We start from the raw sequence: 24,895 nt of genomic DNA on the forward strand, positions 1-24,895 counted from the left end.
AAATTAAGTATTGGAACATTATAAAGTAAAAAGCTTTTTCATAGTAAAGGAAACAGTCAATGAAACTAAAAGGCTACATATGGAATGGGAAAATATATTTGCAAACCTCCTATAGATAAAAGGGTAGCATCCAGAATCTATAAAGAACTTATGAAACTCAACACCTAAAAACAAAAATATCCACTCAAGAAATTGTCAGAAGACATGAACAGACATTTCTCCAAGAGCACATACAAATAGCTAAGAGATACATGGAAGAAATGTTCAAAATCACTCAACATCAGGGAAGTACAAATCAAAACCACAATGAGATTCCACCCTACAGGAAGAATGGCTAAAATTAACAAGTCAGGAAACAATACATGTTGGCAAGGATGCAGAGAAGGGGGAACCCTCTCACACTGCTGGTGGGAAAGCAAACTGTGCAGCCACTCTGAAAAACAGTATGGAGGTTCTTCAAAAAGTGAAAAATAGAGCTTCCCTACCCAAGAGATACAAACATAGTGATTTGAAGGGGCATATGCACTCCAGTGTTTGTGGCAGCAATGTCCACAATAAAAGCCAAACTATAGGGAGAGCCTAGATGTCCTTTGATACATGAATGTGTAAAGAGAATGAGGAATGGGTAAAGAGAATGTGATTATAGATAGATGATGATAGATGATAGATAGATAGATAGATAGATAGATAGATAGATGATAGATGATAGATAGATAGATAGATAGATAGATAGATAGATAGATAGATAGATGATAGATGATAGATAGATAGATAGATAGATAGATAGATAGATAGACATATAATTTGTATATATTTTCTCTACTTCTGGGGGATTATCTGGCCTCTGTTTTGATCTGGAACTGTAATAAGCAGAAACCCTACATCATAGTTTATCGTGATGAACAATGTATTATCCATGCAGATCACTTATGATAGTACCTGGAATATTGAAATCTTCACAATATAGTAGCTTATCTCTGACATACTTGTGTCTACATCATATAAATGGATGTTAAAAGCAAAACAGATGCATCCCTATGTTTACAACATTATTTACAATAGTCAAGATGCTGAAGGAAACCAAGTATCCATTTATTGATGAATGGATAGGGAAGATGCAGTATACACTCAGACACATGTAATATATATGCATATTATAAATTTTTAATTTTTGTAATTGAATATATATATATATTTGCAATCAAATATTACTCAGCCCTAAAGAAGAATGATATCTTGACATTTTGCAAAGCATGGATGTATCCAGTCGTGAAAGGAAGATAAACAGTATAAAATTTCCCTGATATGAGGAATTTAAGAAATAAAATAGCAGAGAAAAAAAGGGGGACCAAAACACCCTCCCCCAAAAAAGACTCTTAACTACAGAGAACACATTGATGATTACTGGAGAGGAAGTGGGTGAGGGATGGGTGAAACAAGTGTTTAAAATAATTTAAAATAAATTAAAAAAAAGAAAAATTGAGGCACATTAAGATTTTCCATATTTTACTTGAGTAAACAGTGATTCATATTGACAGTACTAAACAAATGTCATTTGTAGTGCTCTGTGGATAGGATCCGGGAAAGGTTTCTCTAAAAGAAGATACTGAGCAAAGCAAGGGAATTATTTGATAGGCAATAACTTAAATGGCTAGGAAAGCCTAGTTAAGGGCTCATGATTGGTTATTCATAATTTCAAATTTCTTGACATTGAGGCCAGTGCAGGAATTGACTGTGGCTTAGGTTTGTCTCCTTCTTCTGGCTGCCAAGGAATTAGAACCTCTTAAACCTAAATTGTCTCTCTGTTTAAATATTTTAACAGGAAAATGCACATAACATGTTTATTATGATCTTTTTGGGGTACAGTATATGTTAATTAGTGTTTTCTTGGATATATGGAATTACATCAAGTAGGGCATATTACCAAAATGACTACATGATTTTATAGTGTTTTTAATACTTGGATTCAAACCTCGCTTTAATATTTTCTTAATCCAGCTTTATTAGAATTTAAGGGACCTATAACATGAGTAGGTTTAACAGGGAAAACTCAAGTCTTTTTCTTCCTCTTTTGGGGAATGTGAAATTTCCCTCCTGTGTTTCTCCTCTATATCTTATACAGACTCAATGCCCATTATGACAATTTTTGGGTATCTGGGTGCCTCAGTCAGTTAAGTGTCTGACTCTTGATTTCAGTGCAGGTCATGATCTCAAGGGTTGTGAAATTGAGACTCATGTCAAACTGTCCACTCAGTGCAGAGTTTGCTTGAGATAACTCCTTCTTCTTCCTGCCAACCCTCTCTCTATCTCCCTAAAATAAAATAAATAAATATTATTTATAAATAAATCTTTTTTAAAAAAATTGTGACATTTTGATTAACAAAACTGTGTGTTTTTACCCTAGGACAGGTGATTCTCTAAAATAACACCAGTGTGACCTATAATTTCTCATAACTTTGACACTATCTGCATGAAGATAATGTCTGTCCCCACAAGGGAGCTACAACACTGCTGCCCCTCACTATGGGAACCAGAAAAAGCACAGGATACTATATGCTTTTTACTCACCATGTGCAACTTGTAGGTTCCAATGACCCTCTCTTTGGGTTCAATTAATTTTCTAGAGAAGTTGACAGAACTCACTTATGTTTATGAACTTATTAAAGGTTATGCTATACAGATGAACAGTAAGATGAAGAAATATAGAGGTAGATTGCTGAATCATAGGGTAGTTCTATTGTAACTTTTTGAGGAACATCCATATTGTCAATGAGCAGGTGTCTCTGGGTCATAGATGAGTCTCTTATAGGTCAAGGATCCATGGGTCTTGTTGCTGTTTTGGCTTTGGGGTTTGTTTGTTTGTTTCCTATTGATACCCTAAGTCTATTGTCTGGAGCATTTAATCCACTTACATTTAGAGTAATGATGAAAAGATATGAATGTAGTGCCATTGTATTCTCTGTCAAGTCGTTGTGCCTGTAGATTGTCTCTGTTCTTTTCTCAGCTTTGATACTTCCGGTGCCTCTTTCCACTCAAAGTGCCTCCTTTACATTTCTTGCAAAGCTGTTTTACTGTTCCTGAATTCCTTTTTTTGTTTGTTGTGGAAACTCCTGATTTCTCCTTTTTTCTGAATAACAGTCCTGCTGAATCAAGGATTCTTGGCTGCATGTTTCACTCGTAGCACACTGAGTCTACCATACAAGTCCTTTCCTGGCCTTCCAGGTGTCGGTGGACAGGTCTGCAGGAAGCCTTCTGTGTCTACCCTTGTAAGTTCAGGACCTTTTCTCCTGAACTGCTTTAAGACTCTTCTCTTTCTCCCTGTCATTTGCTAGTTTCCATCTGACAGGTTTGGGGGTTGCCCTATTTTTAGAATTTGAGGGGAGTTCTCTGTGCTTCCTGGACCCCAATGCCTGTGTTTATCCCCAGATTAGGGAAATTCTCAGCTATCCCTTGTTCAAATAACTGCTCTGCCCTCTTTCTGTGCACTACTTCTTCTGTACACTACTCCTTCAATATCGACATTAGTTTGCTTTACTGGATGGCCAATTTATGCTTTTGTGATTTGTGTTCTTGCACTCTTCTTTTCAACTTCATTATATTCTAATTCACCTATTTTGTCTTCAACTTCTTCAGCCCTCATTGTGATGACATCCAATCTGTATTGTCTCACAGTTATAGCATTTTTCATTTCAGACTGACTGGTTGATCGACCCTTTATGCCAGCAACCAGGATTTCTCTGGTGTCTTCTCTGTTTCTTTGAAGTCCAGTTAGCAGTCTTCTGACTGTTGATCTAATTCTTGTTCTGATAAATCCCCTACATCTGTTTTCAGCAAGTACCTGGCTGTGAATTCTTCTGGCCTTTCTTTTTGGAGAATTCCTCCATCCATTCATTTTTACTAAATCTCTATCATTTGTGGCTTATGAAAGCTTGTTCTGGTTTCTGATCCTAAGTGTAAGGATATATTAAAGGGATCTGTCCCTTCTGGAAGTGTTTCTGGTGTGTGCTGCATGCATTCCGCATTTGTGTTGGTGTATGTTGTATGCACTCTGCTATTGTGCTTTTCCACCCTGGTCAGGCCTCTGAAGAATTCACCCTTGCTTGCCTTGAGGAGTGTTTGGAACTTTATCTAGGCTTGCTTTGATTTGCTTGTTAAATAAGCTTTGTAAGGGGGGACAGCTGGTCCAAGAAAAGAGAAAAAGAAAACAAAAAAGCAACGGGACAAACAAAATGTGCGAGCCTGATTTCAAAGAAAAAGAAAGGAGGTAAAAAGAAAAGGGAAGAAAAACAAAAAGAAGCCAGAGCCAAAAAGTGAGAAAAGGCAACCAACAAATGAACAGAAAAGTATAATCCTGATTCAAAAAGTGAGGGGATAGGGGAGAAATCCTGTTCCCTTTTCCAGTGGAAGTGAAGTTGACATTTGGGAGCACTCTGTGATCAGTCTATTTGGTATATATCATGGTCCTGTGTTGGTCAACTTCGGGAGAGGACCCCTGAACATATCCCAGTAAGTCAGATTGCACAGGGTAGGCAGAGTTTGGTGTAAGTTATTGCAACCTCCATTGAAAGCCTTTTAATTTCTCTCTGAATTCCCATGGTGCTTGTGGTAGTGGGTGGTGGAGTGGAAGATGGCATCTCCCTGTCTTCTCATCCTGGGGAGAGGCACCCATGCCAAATGCTGTTATGGAAGTCCTCAAAGAAAAGTGAACATATTCCCTCCCTGTAACCGGGGCTAGATCCCTGCTCACAATCTGGATTTGCCCAGCCATTTGTATACCCAGCACCCCATTTCTCATGTGTTTGGTCTCTGGCCACTGGCTGGTATTCAAAACTCCCAATCTTAAATTATATGTTCCCCTCCCCTGGAGGAAGAGAGCCCTGAAGGTCTTTTATTTAGATGATTCTGTCCCAAAAGAGAACTCACACAGTCAGGCAGGTTTCTGGATTGAGTGCTGAAGCACAGAGAAAAATAGTGGGCAGGTCATCTGTCCTTTGTGCCTCTGTGTTCTGTTTTTGAATAACTGGTCAAAAACCCTTGTTGAGTCTTTTGTCCTTGAAGAGGCAATATATCCTCTTTCCAAATGTACTCCAGGAAGGGAAACATTCTATCCCAGTGCAACCTCTTGAATCTGTATACCAGGGCATGTTGTGCAAACGTTACACACCACTTTCTTCCCCACTGTCTCCCTTTCTCCTTAACTTCTCTTAGTCTAAAGGGATTATTCCACATTTGGGCCACAGAACTTTTCTCTCCCTCAATGTATGTCTCTTAATCTTGCATCTGTCATGTTCTCCCCCTCCAACTGTGCAGATTGTTTTCTTAAACCTCAGGTAGTCTTCCTGGTTGTTCAAAATGATTTTATCTTGACCCAGCTGAGATCAATGTCTGAGGTAAGCCCAGCTTCACCTACTCCTCTACCACCCTAACTCATCCTGCACAGATTCTTGTTATCCTCCAATAAATTTGTTCTAAACAATTCTCCAATATTCCTAAGGCCTAATAAAAGATCAAAAGCTTTTACACAGCAAAGGAAACAGTCAACAAAACAAAGAATCCACCCATGGAATGGGAGAACATATTTGCAAGTGACAGTACAGACAAAAGGCTGATATCCAAGATCTATAAACAACTTCTCAAACTCAAGACACACAAAATAGATTATCATGTCAAAAAATGGGCAGAAGACAAGAACAGACCCTTCTCCAATGAAGACATGCAAATCACTGGCAGACACATGAAAAAATGGTCATCATCACTAGCCATCAAGGAGATGCAAATCTAAATCGCATTGAGATACCACCTTACACCAGTGAGAATGACCAACATTAAGAGGATAGTAAATAACGTGTGTTGGAGAGAATGTGAAGAAAGGGATACCCTCTTACACTGTTGGTAGAAATGCAAGTTCGTGCAACCACTTTGGAAAACAGTGTAGAGATTCCTTAAGAAATTAAAAGTAGAGCTTCCCTATAACACTGCAATTGCAGTACTGGGTATTTACCACAAAGATACAGATGTACTGAAAAGAAGGGCCATCTGTACCACAATGTTTATAGCAGCAATGGCCATGGTTGCCATACTGTGGAAAGAACCAAGATGCCCTTCAGCAGATGAATGGATAAGGAAGATGTGGCCATATACATTATGGAGTATTCCATCTCCATCAGAAAGGATGAATATGCAAATTTTGTAGCAACATGGACAGGACTGGAAGAGATTATGCTGAGTGAAATAAGTCAAGCAGAGAGAGTCAAGTATCATATGGTTTCACTTATTTGTGGAGCATAACAAATAACATGGAGGACATGGGGAGATGGACAGAAGGGAGTTGAGGGAAATTGGAGAGCGAGATGAACCATGAGAGTCTATGGACTCTGAAAAGTAATCTGAGGGTTTTGAAAGGTAGGGGGTGGGAAGTTGGGTGAGGCTGGTGTTGGGTATTATGGAAGGCACTTATGGTGTGGAGCACTGGGTGTGGTGCATAAACAATTAATTCTGGTACACTGAAAAGAAATTAAAATTAAAAAAAAGAAGAAGCTAAACTTTTGTCTGTTCTGGCAGCCTAATGTTCACCATAGTTGCTTTTCCTGAATCGAAGTTCCGAAGTAGAGGTTAAAGTAGAAAAAATCCAGAATGCACAAGTTAACCTTACACCTAAAGGAATTGGATGACAAGCAGCAAATAACACCGAAAATAAACAGAAGAGAAATTATCATTATTAGAGCTGTGATCAATGAAATAGAAAGTATTCCTAAATATTCCTAAATAAATTCATTACACTGGTATAATATCAGGCATTTTTATTTTTAACATTTGTATCCCCATTTTGTAGATGAGAAATTATGATCTACATGGGTTAAAAACAGTTGCTTTTAACATTATTTCATTTGGGACATAGTCATACTTTCAGATAGGTAAATTTACGTGTAATTCTTACCATATCTTCACTCTGTTCTCCTGTATGAGGGAATATTTGATTCTATGTGCCATTAAGAAGTGTAAGAAAACCTATATGTAATTGATGTGCAAAGACATCTCTAACATATCATTGATGGAGAAAGCCCAATTGTAAATTTACTTTTTAAAGTAATATGCATGTTCACACATGCATAAAAGTATCAGAAATGTTACATAGGAAACTGTCAGCAGTAGCTAACTGTGGAAGTGAGGGGTAGAAGTCCTTAAAATGTACCCAGGATTTGTGTGTGTGTGCGTGTGTGTGTGTGTGTGTGTGTGTGTGTGTGTCTGGGGGGAGGAGGGAGGATAGTGGAGGAATAGGGGACCTTATTTCAACCAGCCTTCTGATTTTAGTTGGTTATCTAACAAACCATTCTGAAATCCCATGAAACCAGCCTGAGAGGTAAGAATATATATCTGGATCTCTACAAGAAGAAAATCCTTGGCAGTTTTGAGGTATGAAGGATAGAGGTCTTTTCTGCACACAGGTACTAGAAGATAAACAAAAGGGGAAGGGACCCACCATATGCTTGTGCTGACAAGGTAATATAACACAGGAGCACAAAAGGCACCTGTGCTGGTCCTGGAGACAGACTCACATACTGGTGTGGTAGGGAAAGTACTTTAGTTGAGTCCCCAAACAGGATCTGGGATCATGTACATGGACCAGGGCCAGCTCATGGTTTTAGAAGCACAAGGGCAGAGATAGGTCCATTCCTTGATTCCACCTCCGGGAGTGTTGTTGTGGGATGCACAACCAGGGAGGCATTGGTTTTTAACAAGACAGAAAGACATGGATGTTCTGTGTCCTGGAGGGCTCAGAGAAGAACAGACTCCAATTTCTCTGCTCTGGGGCAGCGGTTTGGATGCAGCCACTTCTGCTCTTATTCTCAGACCTAGAAGTCCACCAGAGAACAAAAGCTCAAATAAAATGGTGTTCACTGAGCCTACCACCCATGACAGGGGACAAGGCAATTCTGCCAAGGAGGGTTGGCTGAGTAATAGCACAACAGAACTTTCCCACAGAAAACAGGAAGATTATAACCCTAGGATCCCTCTAAAATAGGTGCATCTTTCTTGAGTCATGGTGAATATTGTGGACCCTCGAATCCCTTAATGAATCCCCAAGAGAGTGACTAAGAGAAGGAAACCCCAACGAAGGAAAGAACTGGGCAATGTGGTCTCTGCCACAGAGCAAATGGATATGGATATAAGCAAGAAAACAGAGAAGGACTTCAGGGTAATAATTATGAAGTCAATACCTAGGCTTGAGAAAAACATTAGCAAGAATATAGAATCATAAGGCACAAATGAGATCAAACCAGCCTGGACTTATAAACACTATGAAGGAAATGCTATCTAAACTGGATACTTTGGCTGCCAGGGTAAATGCCGCAGAAGAATGAATTAGTGAGCCAGAAGATAAGATGGTAGAAAGGAAGGAAATCAAGGCAGCCTGGAAAAACAGCTTAAAGTCCTAGAGATCAGACTGAGAGAGGATAATGATGCCATGAAATGTTCCAATGTCAGAATTATTGGGACTCCAGAGGGGTGAAGAGAGAGAGAGAGACAGAGAGACAGAGAGACAGAGAGAGAGAGAGGTCTAAAAGATGTATTTGAGCAAATCCTAGCTGAGATCTTCCCTAATCTGGGGGAGGAAATAAGCATTCATGTCCAATAGGCAGGGAGGATCCCTCCCAAGATCAATGACAACAGATTAACACCCTGACATATAATAGTACAACTTGTAAATCTTAGATCCAAAGAAACAATCCTGAAAACATATAGGGGAAAGAGATTTCTTGTGTACAGAGGGAGGAATATCATACCAATATCAGACCTGTCCACAGAGACTTGGCAAGCCAGCAAGAGGAGGCAAGACATATTCAGGTTACTAACTTAAAAGAACATACAACCAAGGACACTTTATCCAGCAAGGCCGTTAATTCAGAATGGATGGAGAGATAAAGAGCTTCTAAGACCAGCAAAATCTAAAAGAATATGTGACCACCAAGCCAGCCCTGCAAGAAATATTAAGGGGGTTCTATAAAAGAAGAAAACCGCAAGAGTAATAGAATACAATTTACAGAGACAATGTATAAAAACAGGGACTTCACAGGCAACATGTTTTCACTAAAATCTTTTAATGGTCACTCTCAATGTGAACAGCCCAAGTGATCCCATGAGAAGCCACAGGGTTGCATTTTGGATAAAAAGACAGGATCCATCCATATGCTGTCTATAAGAGTCTCATTTTGAACCTAAAGAGACTGTCACACTGAACATAAGAGAAATGAGAACAATTTTTCATGCTAACTGTCCCCAAAAGACAGCTGGGTAGCAATTCTCCTATCAGACAAATTAGGTTTTAGCTAAATACTGTATTCAGTGATAGAGAGGGACACAATATCATTCTCACAGGGTGTGTTCAGTAAGCAGATCTAACAATTGTGACTATTTCTCCCATGATGGGGAGCAGCAACTACATATGCTAACTGTTAACCAAAATAAGGAATCATACTGATAATAGTATTTTAATAGTAGGAGACCTCAACATTCCAGTCTCGCAATAGACTGATCATCTGAGCAGAAATTCTGCAAAAAACAAGAGCTTTGAAAGACACACTGGACCAGATGGACGTCATAGATATATACAGAACATTCCACCCTAAAATCATAGGGTACTCATTGTTCTCGCATGTACATGGAATTTTCTTCAGAATAGAGTACATACCAGGTCTCCACCAACACCAAAATTTGAGATTATTCCCTGCACATTTTTAGACCACAGCACTTTGAAACTGGAACTCAATCACAAGAAAAAGTTTTGAAGGAATTCAAACACTTGGAAGCTAATATTGTTAGGGTTAACCAGGAAATTGAGGAAGAACATAAGCAATTCAATATAAACCAGTGAGAACAAAAGCACATCAATCAAATAACCTATGGCATTCTGCAATGGCGGTCCTAAGGGGTAAATACATAACCATGCAAGTCTCACTGAACAAAGTAGAAAAAATCCAGAATGCACAAGTTAACCTTACACCTAAAGGAATTGGATGACAAGCAGCAAATAACACCGAAAATAAACAGAAGAGAAATTATCATTATTAGAGCTGTGATCAATGAAATAGAAACCAGAAAAATAGTAGAGCAGTTCAAGGAAACTGAAGTTGGTCTTTTGAAAGAATTAGATATTGAAAGATAAATAAACCTCTAGCCAAACTCATCCAAATGAAAGGATAAATGACCTAAATTAATAAAAGTATGAATGAAAGAGGAGAGATCACCAAAAAAATAGAAATAGGGACAATAGAATAGAAACAATTATCAAAAATTATTATCAGAAGGTATATGTCAATAAATTAAGCAATGTGGAAGAAATAGATGTATTCCTGGAAACCTATCAACTGCTAGGATTGAAACAGCTAGGAGCCATTGAGAGGTGCTTGAAAGTAGGATCAGAGGTGTTTCCAGGGGGCATAAAACCTCATGACAAATTCAGCTATGAGTGACAATAGCCTTGCACTTCTGTTTGGCACCAAGAAGTTTCATTTCTGCAGAAGTGAGAAGAGAGCAGAAGGAGGAGACTGAAGATGATATGATGTTGGTTTTTGCTTTCTGCTACCATAAAGTCAAGCCCCTGCCTGGGCTTTTCTGGAAGAGAAGGGAGTAGGGGCTGAGTCATGTGTGGATTGCTGTTAAATTGGTTGCAGCTTTTTGCTAAGCACTACAATAAACTCCAGGACTCTAATTGCCCACACAGCGCAACTGCTTTCAGGGGCTGGAAGGATGGGCACATGCAGAACCTCTCCTCCAGAGGATGGAAGTGGTCCATCACCTTGTCTGGCCTTTTACAACTTGGAGATTTGAATCCCAACCACCTGCCAGAAATAAAATAAAAGAGAATTATCTCTCTGAATGTACCAGGCACGAACAGGTTAAAGGAGTGAACTCACAAAAGCCCATGACACGGGGATTGTTTGCTTTTCTAAGAGGGACCCTGAACAGTGGCAAGCAGTTTTTCTCCCCAAGAAGAAGAGGGGGTGTGATGCCATATTCTTTCTCCTCCAACACTCCTCCACCCCTGCCTACAAACACAGACTCCATAATGAAACACTGTGCTTCCAGTCTCCACTGGACTTCACTGGAGTCCCCTTTGCTAAAAGCCCCACCTCCTGTCCTGACAGGGGCATCTTCGCAAGAGCAAGTCAGCTTCTAGACAAGAACAACAAGGCTCTCCTTCAGAAGATCAACAAAGGTCTCCACATCTGCCATGTCTACTAGTTTAAAGTGTTCAAAAACATCCGTTTAGGCTGAAAACAGGACCAGGTTTGCCTTTTTTTTAAAGTTTATTTTTCTCTCATCTTTTCTTAGTTTGTTTAAATATTTTTAAAAAAATTTATTATCTTTTATCATGTGTATTCTTTTCATCTTCTTTTCTTTTTCTCTCTCTCTTTTTTTTTTCTATCAGGCCTATGATTTTTTTGTTCATTTTTTTTATTTTTTTCCTTCTCTTATTTTTCATCTCAGGTAGCTTGTTTTTTTTTTTCTCATTTTTTTCAGCCCCACTCTTTTTTTTTTTAATTCCTTCTTATTCATTAGAATCAGACTTACACATTTTTGTTGTCTGTTTGCATTTTTATTCCTTTTCTTTGTCTTGAGTCAGACTTTTTTTTCTCTCTCTTCTTCTTTCCTTTGAGTGGTGTAATAGTGTAACTAGCCAAAGTAATCAAAACACGCCTAGGAAAAGGTTGACACACTCTCCACTATAAGCAAGGAGAAAGGAACATTGGGAAAGTGTAGCCAAAATACAAGAGCAGACCAGCGTACCACGGAAACACTTCCTGAAACAGTTGTTGTTGTTGGTGGTGGTGGTTGTGGTGTTTGGTTGTTTTCCTTTTTTTCTTTGTTTCTTTATTTCCTGGACAATTGATGAGATGGAAAATACACCTCAAAAGAACAAAAAAAGAAAGGAGATAATACTCACTGGAATGGATTTAATCAGTATGGATATATGTAAAATGTCTGAACTAGAATTTAAAACAGTGATTTAAAACAGGGATTCGTGTCTAGTTATCTAGGCTAGAAAGCAAACAAAATGTTTGCCATTTGTGGATATGATTTTATAATACTTCCTCTACATTGTATAATTGCAATCATTTGCAGTAATTTAAATTTCATTCATAAACATTTAAGACTTTAATTCACATTTTGATGGGTAGAAGCTCAGTGTTCAATTTTGTGTTTGAATGGCTTTAGAATAGTAGATTTTACTATTTTTAGTTACTGATTTAAAGGGGCGACCACCCAATAAATTGGTAGAAGACATAAACAGAAATTTTTCCAAGAGGAAATACAAATGGCTAACAGATGCATGAAATGTTACTCATCCCTCATCACCAGGGAAATATAAATCAAAGTCACAATGAGATTCCACCTCACACCAGTCAGAATACCTAAAATCAACAGCTCAGTGAACAACAAATGTTGGTGAGGATGTAGAGAAAGAGGAACACTTTCACACTGTTGGTGGGAATGCAAACTGTGTAGCCACTGTGGAAAACAGTATGAAGGTTCCTCAAAGAGTGAAAAACAGAGCTACCCTATGAACTAGCAATTACACTACTAGGCATTTATACAAAGGATAGAAACATCATGATTTGAAGAGGCACATGAACTACAATGTTTATATCAGCAATTTCCACTGTAGCCAGACTATGAGAAGAGCCAAAGATGTGGCACATATATACAAAGGAATATTACTCACATATAAAAAAGAATGAAATCTTGCCATTTGCAAAGATGCATATGTTATTATGCTAAGGTATTACACTAAGCAATATAGATCAGAGAAAGACAAATACCATATGATTTCACTCTTACGTGGGATTTAAGAAAGAAAACAAATGAACATAGGAAAAAGCAAGAAAAATTAAAATAAGACGAAAACAGAGAGAGGAGGGCAATTCAAAAGAGACTCTTAAGTGTAGGGACCAAGCAGAGGGTTCCTGGAGGGGACGAAGGTTCATAATGGTATAACTAGGTAAGGAGCATTAAGAAAGACACTTGAGGGATGCCAGGGTGGCTCATTTGGTTAAGCATCTGCCTACAGCTCAGGTCATGATCCCAAGGTCCTGGGATCAAGTCCCACATAGGCTCCTTGTTCAATGGGAAGTCTGCTTCTCCCTCTGCCTGTAGTTCTCTCTGCTTGTTCTCTCTCCCTCTGACAAATAAATAAAATCTTAAAAAAAGGAATGCACCTGATGGAATTAGCACTGGGTGTTGTATGCAACTAATGAATCACCAAATTCTACCTTTGAAACTAATAATATAGCATATGTGAACTAAATTGAATTTATATAAGTTCATAAGGTAATGTTCACAAAAAAATGTATACTCTCATGCTTTATTTACCTTAAAAACAGTATACTGGAAGGGGAGGGGCGAGATGATGGAGGAGTTGGAGTCCTAAATTTCATGTGGTCCCAGGAATTCAGCTAGGTAGTTATTAAACCATTCTGAACAGTTTCTGAACAAACTAATCAGGAGATCAAAGAATAGCCACAATTCTAGGAGTAGAAATGTGACCATTTTCAGGAAGGTAGGACACGTGGAGGAGTGAATCTGAGGTGGTATTTGGGAAGATAGACTGTGGGGATGGGAGTGAACTCCATTTTCCTGCTTCTGGCAAGTGAGAGAGCATCAGCGCACAAAAATCAGAACTTTTAGAAGTCTGCTTCACCAAGGTACATCCCTCCAGTGACTTAGTGGAGAGTGGTACCCTTGCTGGGACAGTGTGGCTTCATGACCCTCGGGATCCACAGAAAGACCAGGAGTGCCTGAGTGTGACAGAGCTCCCAGATATCAGAGCAGGGAATGTGGATGCAAACGCAGAGCCAAGGGTGGCCTCTCAGCTCGGGTGAGTTGAAACTGGGCCAGTACTCTTAGAGCAGGGATCCCACAAGTGTCAGATCCAGGGAGATCATCCTTCACTAGGAGGAGCAGCATGGGAGTATGCTGCAGGAATCTGCTGGATTTGGAGGCTCCAAATGGGGCCATGTGTCAGAGATAGAAAAGCTTGATCACAGCCTGGGTGAGCTCAGATTGCAGGCAAAGACCAGGGAGACAGGTGTGTTAGATTGCTTTTCTCTGAGGGCCAACTGAAGGCGGGAGAGCCAAGCTCTTATCTCCACTAGGCTGTTGATTGGGAGGCCACCATTTTCTGTCTCATTCTCCAAAGCTGTATGGAAAGCTGTAAGGGAATAAAACCTACCAGGAGCAAGCCTGAGTCAATGAATTAGCTGGGCCCTTAGCATGAGTGGTGCAATTCCCCTTGGGGAAAGACATTTGAGAATCACAGCAAGAAGCTCCTCCCCAAGAAGATCATCAAGAACATCAAGCAAAGACCAAGCTTACTGTAAAACTACAGTGGTACTGGAACACAGCACATAGAATTCATTTTTCCCATAATTTCCAAAGTCTTTCAAAGTTAAATTTTTAAATTTTCTTTATTTTTTTCTTTTTCTTCTTTATTTTCTTTATTTTTAATATATATTTGTTTTATAGGACAGTATCTACTTTGTAAGAAGATAAAGTTTTTTAAGCTCCAGGAGTATGTTCCTTTTATTATTATTATTTATTTTTTTCTATTTCTTTATTTTTCACTTTTTAAATTTTTTTTTCAGCATAACAGTATTCATTCTTTTTTCACCACACCCAGTGCTCCATGCAATATGTGCCCACCCCAATACCCAACTCTTGGTTCTCCCAAACTCCCTTCCCCACTCCTTCAAAACCCTCAGGTTGTTTTTCAGTGTTCATAGTCTCCCATAATTCACCTCCCATTGCAGTTTCCCTCAACTCCCTTCTCCTCTCGATCTCCCCATGTCCTCCATGTTATTTGATATGCTCCACAAATAAGTGAAACGAGATGACAATTGACTCTCTCTGCTTGACTTATTTACTCAACATAATCTCTTCCATTCCTTTCCATGTTATTACAAATTTGGGTATTCATCCTTTCTGATGGAGGCATAAAACTACATCATGTATATGGACCACATCTTCCTTATCTATTCATCCATTGAAGGGCATCTTGGTTCTTTTTGTTGTTGTTGTTGTTTTTGTTTTTTGGGTTTTTTTGTTTGGTTTTTAATTTTTTTTATTTGTTTATTTACAGCATAACAGTGTTCATTGTTTTGGCATCACACCCAGTGATCCATGCAGTACATGCTCTCGCTATTACCCACCACCTGGTTCCTCAACCTCCCACCCCCCCCGCCCCTTCAAAATCCTCTGGTTGTTTTCAGAGTCCATAGTCTCTCATGGTTCATCTCCCCTTCCAGTTTCCCTCAACTCCCTCTCCTCTCCATCTCCCCATGTCCTCCATGTTATTTGTTATGCTCCACAAATAAGTGAGACAATATGATACTTGACTCTCTCTGCTTGACTTATTTTGCTCAGCATAATCTCTTCCAGTCCCATCCATGTTGCTACAAAGAGTTGGGTATTCATCCTTTCTGATGGAAGCATAATACTCCATCGTGTATATGTACCACTTCTTCCTTATCCATTCATCCATTGAAGGGCATCTTGGTTCTTTCCAGTTTGGCGACCGTAGCCATTGCTGCAATAAACATTTGGGGTACAGATGGCCCTTCTTTTCACTACATCTGTATATTTGGGGTAAATGCCCAGTAGTGCATTTGCAGGGTTATAGAGAAGCTCTATTTTTTTTTAATTTCTTAAGGAATCTCCACACTATTCTCCAAAGTGGCTGCACCAACTTGCATTCCCACCAACAGTGTAAGAGGGTTCCCATTTCTCCACATCCTCTCCAATTGTTTTATCTTGTCTTGCTAATTTGGCCATTCTAACTGGTGTTAGGTGGTATCTCAATGTGGTTGTAATTTGAATCTCCCTAATGGCTAGTGATGATGAATATTTTTTCATGTGTCTGAGACCATTTGTATGTCTTCATTGGAGAAGTGTCTGTTCATATCCTCTGCCCATTTTCTGACATGTTTATCTGTTTTTTGTATGTTGATTTTGAGGATTTTTTTTATAGATCGTGGATATCAGCCTTTGTCTGTACTGTCATTTGCAAATATCTTCTCCCATTCCATGGGTTGCCTCTTTGTTTGTTGACTGTTTCCTTTGCTGTGCAGAAGCTTTTGATCTTGAGGAAGTCCCAAATGTTCATTTTCACTTTTGTTTCCTTGGCCTTTAGAGACATATCTTGAAAGAAATTGCTGTGGCTGATATAGAAGATGTTACTGCCTATGTTCTCCTCTAGGATTCTGATGGATTCCTGTCTCACGTTGAGGTCATTTATCCATTTCAAGTTTATCTTCATGTATGGTGTAATAGAATGTTCGAGTTTCATTCTTCTACATATAGCTGTCCAATTTTCCCAGCACCATTTATTGAAGAGACTGTCTTTTTTCCACTGTATATTTTTTTCATCTTATTTTCACTTTTTTCCACTGTATATTTTTTAATTTATTTTTTATTTGTTTATTTTCAGCGTAACACTGTTCGTTGTTTTTGCACCACACCCAGTGCTCCATGCAGTACGTGCCCTCCCTATTTACCACCACCTGGTTCCTCAAGCTCCCACCCCTCCACCCCTTCAAAACCCTCTGGTTGTTTTTCAGTGTCCATTGTCTCTCATGGTTCATCTACCCTTCCAGTTTCCCTCAACTCCCTCTCCTCTCCATCTCCCCATGTCCACCGTGTTCTTTGTTATGCTCCACAAATAAGTGATTTTTTTCATGCTTTGTCAAGAATTAGCTGACCATAGATTTGGGGGTCCATATCTGGGCTTTGTACTCTGTGCCACTGGTCTATGTTTCTGTTTTTATGCCAATATGCTCTCTTGGTGAACACAGCTTTGTAGTAAAGCTTAAAATAATGTAACATGATGTCTCCAGTTTTATTTTTGTTTTTCAACATTTCCTTAGCAATTCGGGGTCTTGTCTGATTCCATACAAATTTTAGGATTATTTGCTCCAGCTCTTTGAAAAATACCGGTGGAATTTTGATCGGAATGACATTAAAAGTATAGATTGCTCTAGGCAGTATAGACATTTTAACAATGTTTATTCTTCTGATCAAGAGGATGGAATGGTCTTCCATCTTTTTTCACCTATTCAATGTCTTTCATGAGTGTTCTATCATTCCTTGAGTACAGATCCTTTACATCTTTGATTAGATTTATTCCCAGGTATCTTATGTTTCTTGGTGCTATAGTAAATGGAATCGATTCTCTAATTTCCCTTTCTGTATTTTCATTGTTAGTGTATAAGAAAGCCACTGATTTCTGGACATGGACTTTGTATCCTGCCACATTACTGAATTGCTGTATGTGTTCTGGTAGATTAGGTGTGGAGTATTTTGGGTTTTCCTTATAAAGAATCATGTCATATGCGAAGAGAGAGAGTTTGACTCCTTCCATGCAAATTTGGATACTTTTATTTCTCTTTGTTGTCTGATTGCTGTAGCTAGGACTTCTAGTACTATGTTGAACAAGAGTGGTGATATTGGTCATCCTTGTGTTCTTGATCTCAGAGGGAAGGCTGTGAGCTTTTTCCCATTGAGGATTATATTTGCTGAGTGTCTTTCATAGATAGATTTTATGAAGTTCATGAATGTTCACTCTATCCCTGTACTTTGAAGAATTTTAATCAGGAACAGATGTTGGATTTTGTCAAATACTTTTTCTGAATCAATTGAGATGACCATGTGACTCTTCTTTCTTTTCTTATTGATGTGTTCTATCACATTGATTGATTTGTGAATGTCGAACCATCCTTGCAACCCAGGGATGAATCCCACCTGGTCATGGTGGATAATCCTTTTAATGTGCTGTTGGATCCTGTTTGCTAGGATCTCGTTGAGAATCTTTGCATCCATATTCATCAGTGATATTGGTCTGAAATACTCCATTTTGGTAGGGTCTTTGCCTGGTTTGGGGATCAGGGTAATGCTGGATTCATAAAAAGAGTCTTCATTCTGCTTCAATTCTTGAAACGGCTTCAGGAGAATAGGTGTTATTTCTTCTCTGAAAGTTGGTAGTATTCCCCAGGGAATCCATCAGGTCCTGTGCTCTTTTTTTTTTTTTTTAAGATTTTATTTGTTTATTTGGCAGAGAGAGATCACAAGTTGGCAGAGAGGCAGGCAGAGAGAGAGAGCGAGGGAAGCAGGCTCCCTTCTGAGCCGAGAGCCCGAGGCGGGACTTGATCCCAGGACCCTGAGATCATGACCTGAGCCAAAGGCAGCATCTTAACCCACTGAGCCACCCAGGCGCCCCCTGCGATCTTTTTTTGGGAGATTTCTGATCACTGCTTCAATCTCTTTACTAGATATAGGTCTATTCAGATTATCAATTTCTTCCTTTTTCAATTTTGGGAGTTTATAGTTTTCCAGGGATGCATCCATTTCATCTAGGTTGCTTAGCTTATTGGCATATAACTGTTGCTAATAATTTCTGATGATTGTTTCTATTTCCTTGGTGTTAGTTGTGATCTCTCCCTTTTCATTCATAATTTCATTAATTTGGGATTCCTCTCTTTTCTTTTGGATTAGTGTGGCCAATGGTTTATCGATTTTATTGATTCTTTCAAAAAACCAGCTTCTAGTTTCATTGATACGTTCTACTGTATCTCTAGTTTCTACCTCATTGATCTCTGTTCTCATCTTGATTATTTGCCCACTTATGTGTGGAGTTGGTTTGCTTTGTTGTTGATTCTCCAGTTCTTTAAGGTGTAGAGACAGTTGGTGTTTTCTGGATTTTTCAAATTTTCTGAGGGAGGCTTGGATGGCTATGTATTTCCCCCTTAGGACCACCTTTGCTGTATCCCCCAGGTTTTGGACCAAACTGTCTTCTTTCTCATTGGTTTCCATGAATTGTTTAAGTTCTTCTTTGATCTCCTGGTTGATCCAAGCGTTCTTAAGCAAGGTGGTCTTTAGATTCCAGGTGTTTGAGTTCCTTCTGAACTCAATCCTTGTGATTGAGCTCCAGTTTCAAATCATTGTGATCTGAGAATATGCAGGGAATAATGTCAGTCTTTTGGTATCGGTTGAGTCCTGATTTGGGACCCAGTATGTGGTCTATTCTGGAGAAGGTTCTATGGGTACTTGAGAAGAATGAGGATTCTGTTGTTTTAGGGTGAAATGTTCTGTATATATCTATGTGGTCCATCTGGTCCATTGTGTCATTCAATTCTCTTGTTTCTTTATTGATTTTCTACTTTGATGATCTATTACTGAGAGAGGCATGTTAAGATCTCCTACTATTAATCTATTCATATCAATATTATTCATTATCTTGGTTAATAGTTTTCTTATGAAATTGGCTCCTCCCATATTGGGGGCATAGATATTTACAATGGTTAGATCGTCTTTGTGGATAGTCCCTTTAAGAATGATGTTGTGTCCTTCTGTATCTCTGACTATAGTCTTTAGTTTAAAATCTAATTTATCTGATATGAGAATCATTACCCTGGCCTTCTATTGAGGCCCATTGGCATGAAAGATCCTTTTCCATCCCTTCACTTTCAGTCAGGGTGTATCCATAGGTTCAAAATGGGTCTCATATAGACAACATATGTTGTCTTTATGGATGGGTCCTGTCATTTTATCCAATCTGCATCCCTGTGTCATTTTATGGGCACATATAGGTCATTCACATTGAAAGTGATTATTGATAGATACGTTTTTGTTCATATCGTGTTACCTTTGAAGACTTTCTTTCTGTTTATTGTCTCTATATTTCTTTTCAATGCTATTCTTAGGATTTTTCCTCTTTTATAGAACCCCCTTTAATATTTCCTACAATGTCGACTTGGTGGTTGTGTACTCTATCTTGGAAACTCTTTGTCTCTCCATCTATTTTGAATGTCGTTCTTGCTGGATAAAATATTCTTGGCTCCATGTTCTTCTCATTTATTACCCTGAATATATCTATATATCTTGCCAGCCCTTTCTGGCTTGCCAGGTTTGTGTGGACAGGTCTGACATTATTCTGATGGGATTTCCTCTGTATGTAAGGAGCTTCCTTGTCCTAGCATCTTTCAAGAGAGTGTATCTACAATGATGATTTTTCAATTTTACTATCGGGTGACTTTTTTTTTTTTTTTTTAGAATCTATAATCTTGGAGGGAAACCGTTCTGCCTCTAGTACAGGAGCGCTGTTTCAATGCACGATTGGGGAAATTTTCATGGAGAACTTTTTCCACTATATCTTCTAGACGTCTTTCTTTCTCCTCCTTTTCAGGGATTCCAATAATTCTGGCATTGGAATGTTTCATGGCATCATTTATTTCCCTGATTCTTTTTTCCTGGTTTCTAAGTAGTTTGTTCCAGGCTTCCTCCTGATCCTTTCTCTCTATCTGTCCTCCAGACCACTAATTCTATCTTCTGTCTCACTTACCCTAGCTTTTAGAGAATTTAGATTAGATTGGGAATCATTGAGAGCATTGTGAACATCATCCTTGGTGGCTTTCAGTTCTGCCCTAACATTGTGAACATCATCCTTGGTGGCTTTCAGTTCTGACCTAATCATTCTGTTTGGTCATCCATGGCTGTCTCCAACCTAGCTATTGCCTGGATAATTGTTACCCTGAATTCCTTTTCTGACATAATGTCTATGTAGATAGTCATTAGCTCTGTTGCAGAACGTCCATCCTCTGTATTTTTCTTCTGTTGTGCATTCCTCCTCCTAGACATTTTGGTAAGAGATGGCTGAATGGCGTAGCTGGATGTATCGATGGTGGTGCAGTCACGGTGCTCCCTGGAATGCTTCTGAACAATTAGGATTCCCCACCCAAATGAAGAAACGAGTAAAGAAAAAGAAAACAAAAGAAAAAAAAAAAAGAGAGAGAGAGAGAGAAGGAAAAAAGGGAAGATATAGAGAAGATTCAGCCCAAAGGGCCCCAGGGTAAGATTTATGAAGTATACAAACAGAAGCAGATAAAGAAAAAGAGTGATAATAGTATATGAGAAGAGAAAATATATGTGTGTGTGTGTGTGTGTGTGTGTATAGATATATATCTCTCTCTATATATATATATAATAGCAAAAAAAAAGAGAAAAAATAAGAACCTCATCATAAAGAACTCCAAGTATAAGATTTATATACTATCAGGATAAACACAAACACACAGAAACACCGGCAGAAGAAAAAGATGGGAGAATGGTTATAAATTCTTAGTGTGGGTGAGGAAGGTTATTTAGATTCTTCCTGGATATATCTTGATATCTTTGTTAAAGGACACAACTTTTCTATGATAAAGGGGGATTAAATATTGGTTTACCTATAGAGTTAGCATTAGTTAGGGAAAGGGGATTATCCTGAAGTTTAATTCTATATGAATGTTAAAAAATAAAAATAAAAAGAACAAATTATACTAAGCTAAATTTTTTTTGTTTTGTTTTTTTTTGATTTATTTACTTATTTACTTTCAGCATAACAGTACTCATTGCTTTTGCAACAAACCCTGTGCTCCATGCAGTATGTGCCTTCCCTATTACCCTCCACCTGGTTCCCCAACCTCCCATCCCCGCCCCTTCAAAAACCTCAGGTTGTTTTTCAGAGTTCACAGTCTCTCATCATTCATCTCCCCTTCCAATTTCCCTCAAATCATTTCTCCTCTCCATCTCCCCATGTCCTCCATGTCCTTTGTTATGCTCCACAAATAAGTGAAACCATATGATACTTGACTCTCTCTGCTTGACTTATTTCACTCAGCATAATCTCTTCCAGTCCCGTCCATGTTGCTACAAAAGTTGGGTATTCATCCTTTCTGATGGAGGCATAATACTCCACCGTGTATGTGTACCACATCTTCCTTATCCATTCGTCCATTGAAGGGCATCTTGATTCTTTCCACAGTATAGCGTCCATAGCCATTGCTGCTATAAACATTGGGGTACAGATGGCTCTTCTTTTCACTACATCTGTATCTTTGGGGTAAATACCCAGCAGTGCAATTGCAGGGTCATAGGGAAGCTCCATTTTTAATTTCTTCAGGAATCTCCACAATGTTCTCCAGAGTGGGTGCACCAACTTGCATTCCCACCAACAGTGTAGTAGGGTTCCCCTTTCTCCACAACCTCTACAACACACGTTGTTTCCTGTCTTGCTAATTTTGGCCATTCTAACTAGTGTATGGTGATATCTCAATGTGGTTTAATTTGAATCTCCCTGATGGCAAGTGATGATGAGCATTTTTTCCTGTTTCTGATAGCCAATTGTATGTCTTCACTGGAGAAGTGTCTGTTCATATCTTCTGCCCAGTTTTTGATATGATTATCTGTTTTGTGTGTGTTGAGTTTGAGGAGTTCTTCATAGATCCTGGATATCAACCTTTTGTCTGTACTGTCATTTGCAAATATCATCTCCCATCCCGTGGGTTGCCTTTCAGTTTTGTTGAACCTTTCCTTTGATGTGCAGAAGCTTTTGATCTGGATAAAGACCCAAAAGTTCATTTTTGCTTTTGTTTCCTTTGCCTTTGGAGACATATATTGAAAGAGATTGCTGTAGCTGATATCAAAGAGGTTACTCCCTATATTCTCCTCTAGGATTCTGATGGATTCCTGTCTCATGTTGAGGTCTTTTAACCATTTTGAGTTTATCTTTGTGTACGGTGTTAGAGAATGGTCGAGTTTCATTCTTCTACATATAGCCATCCAGTTTTCCCAGCACCATATATTGAAGAGACTGTCTTTTTTCCATTGAATATTTTTTCCTGCTTTGTTGAAGATTATTTGACCATAGAGTTGAGGGTCCATATCTGGGCCCTCCACTCTTTTCCACTGGTCTATGTGTCTGTTTCTATGCCAGTACCACACTGTCTTGGTGATCACAGATTTGTAGTAAAACTTGAAATCAAGTAATGTGATGCCTCCAGTTTTAATTTTATTTTTCAACATTTCTTTAGAAATTCGGGGTCTCTTCTGATTCCATACAAATTTTAGGATTATTTGCTCCAACTCTTTGAAAAATAACTGTGGAATTATGATCGGAATGACATTAAATGTATAGATTGCTCTAGGCATTATAGACATTTTAACAATGTTTATTCTTCTGATCCAAGAGCATGGAACGGTCTTCCATCTTTTTGTGTCTTCAATTTCTTTCATGAGTGTTCCATAGTTCATTGAGTACAGATCCTTTACCTCTTTGGTTAGGTTTATTCCCAGGTATCTTATGGTTCTTGGTGCTATAGTAAATGGAATCCATTCTCTAATTTCCCTTTCTGTACTTTCATTGTTAGTGTAACGAAAGCCATTGATTTCTGTATATTGACTTTGATTCCTGCCATGATACTGAATTGCTGTATAAGTTCTAGAAGTTTGGGGGTGGCGTCTTTGGGGTTTTCCATAGAAAGAATCATGTCATCTGCGAAGAGAGGGAGTTTGATTTCTTCATTGTGAATTTGAATACCTTTTATTTCTCTTTGTTGTCTGATTGCCATTGCTAGGACGTCTAATACTATGTTGAACAAGAGTGGTGAGAGTGGACATCCTTGTCGTGTTCCTGATCTCAATGGGAAGGCTGCAAGCTTTTTCCCATTGATGATGATATTTGCTGTGGGTCTTTCATAAACAGATTTTATGAAGTTCAGGAATGTTCCCTTTATCCCAGTACTTTGAAGCATTTTAATCAGGAACAGATGCTGGATTTTGGTCAAATGCTTTTTCTGCATCAATTGAGAGGACCATGTGGTTCTTCTCTCTTCTCTTATTGATTTGTTCTATCACATTGATTGATTTGCGAATGTTGAACCAACCTTGCAACCCAGGGATGAAACCCATCGGGTCATGGTGGATAATCTTTTTAAAGTGCTGTTAGATCCTCTTTGCTAGGATCTTGATGAGAATCTTAGCATCCATATTCTTCAGGGATATTGTTCTGAAATTCTCCTTTTTGGTAGGGTCTTTGCCTGGTTTGGGATCAGGGTAATGCAAGCTTCATAAAAAGAGTCTGGAAGTTTTCCTTCTGCTTCAAAATTTTTGAAAGAGCTTCAGGAGAATTGGTGTTATTTCTTCATTGAAAGTTTGGTAGAATTCCCCAGGGAATCCGTCAGGTCCTGGGCTCTTGTTTTTTGGGAGGTTTTTGATTACTGCTTCAATCTTGTTACTAGATATCAGTCTATTCAGGTTGCCAATTTCTTCCTTGTTCAATTTTGGGAGTTTGTAGTTTTCCATCATCTAGGCTGCTTAGCTTATTGGCATATAACTGTTGGTAATAATTTCTGATGATTGTTTCTATTTCCTTGGTGTTAGTTGTGATCTCTCCCTTTTCATTAAAATTTTATTAATTTGGGCTTTCTTTCTTTTCTTTTGGATTAGTGTGGCCAATGGTTTATCGATGTTATTGATTCTTTCAAAAAACCAGCTTCTAGTTTCATTGATACGTTCTACCGTATCTCCGGTTTCTACCTCATTCATCTCTGCTCAAATCTTGATTATTTCTCTTCTTATCTCTGGAGTTGATTTGTTTTGTTTTTGGAGAGGTGTAGAGAAAGCTGGTGTACTCTGGATTTTTCATTTTTTTTTTGAGGGAGTCTTGGATGGCTATGTATTTCCCCCTTAGAACCGCCTTTGCTCTATCCCATAGATTTTGGACTGAACTGTCTTCATTCCCATTGGTTTCCATGAATTGTTTATGTTCATCTTTGATCTCCTTCCAAGTGTTTGAATTCCTTCCGAACTTTTCCTTGTGATTGAGCTCCAGTTTCAATGCATTGTGATCTGAGAATATGCAGGGAATAATGTCACTCTTTTGGTATCGGTTGAGTCCTCAATTTTGACCCAGTATGTGGTCTATTCTGGAGAAGGTGGCGTGTGCACTTTAGAGGAATGGGTATTCTGTAGTTTTAGGGTGGAATGTTATTATATGTCTATGAGGTCCATCTGGGTCAATGTTTCA

The sequence above is a fragment of the Meles meles genome, chromosome Y, assembly GCF_922984935.1.
Source record: "Meles meles chromosome Y, mMelMel3.1 paternal haplotype, whole genome shotgun sequence".
Taxonomy (NCBI): domain Eukaryota; kingdom Metazoa; phylum Chordata; class Mammalia; order Carnivora; family Mustelidae; genus Meles; species Meles meles.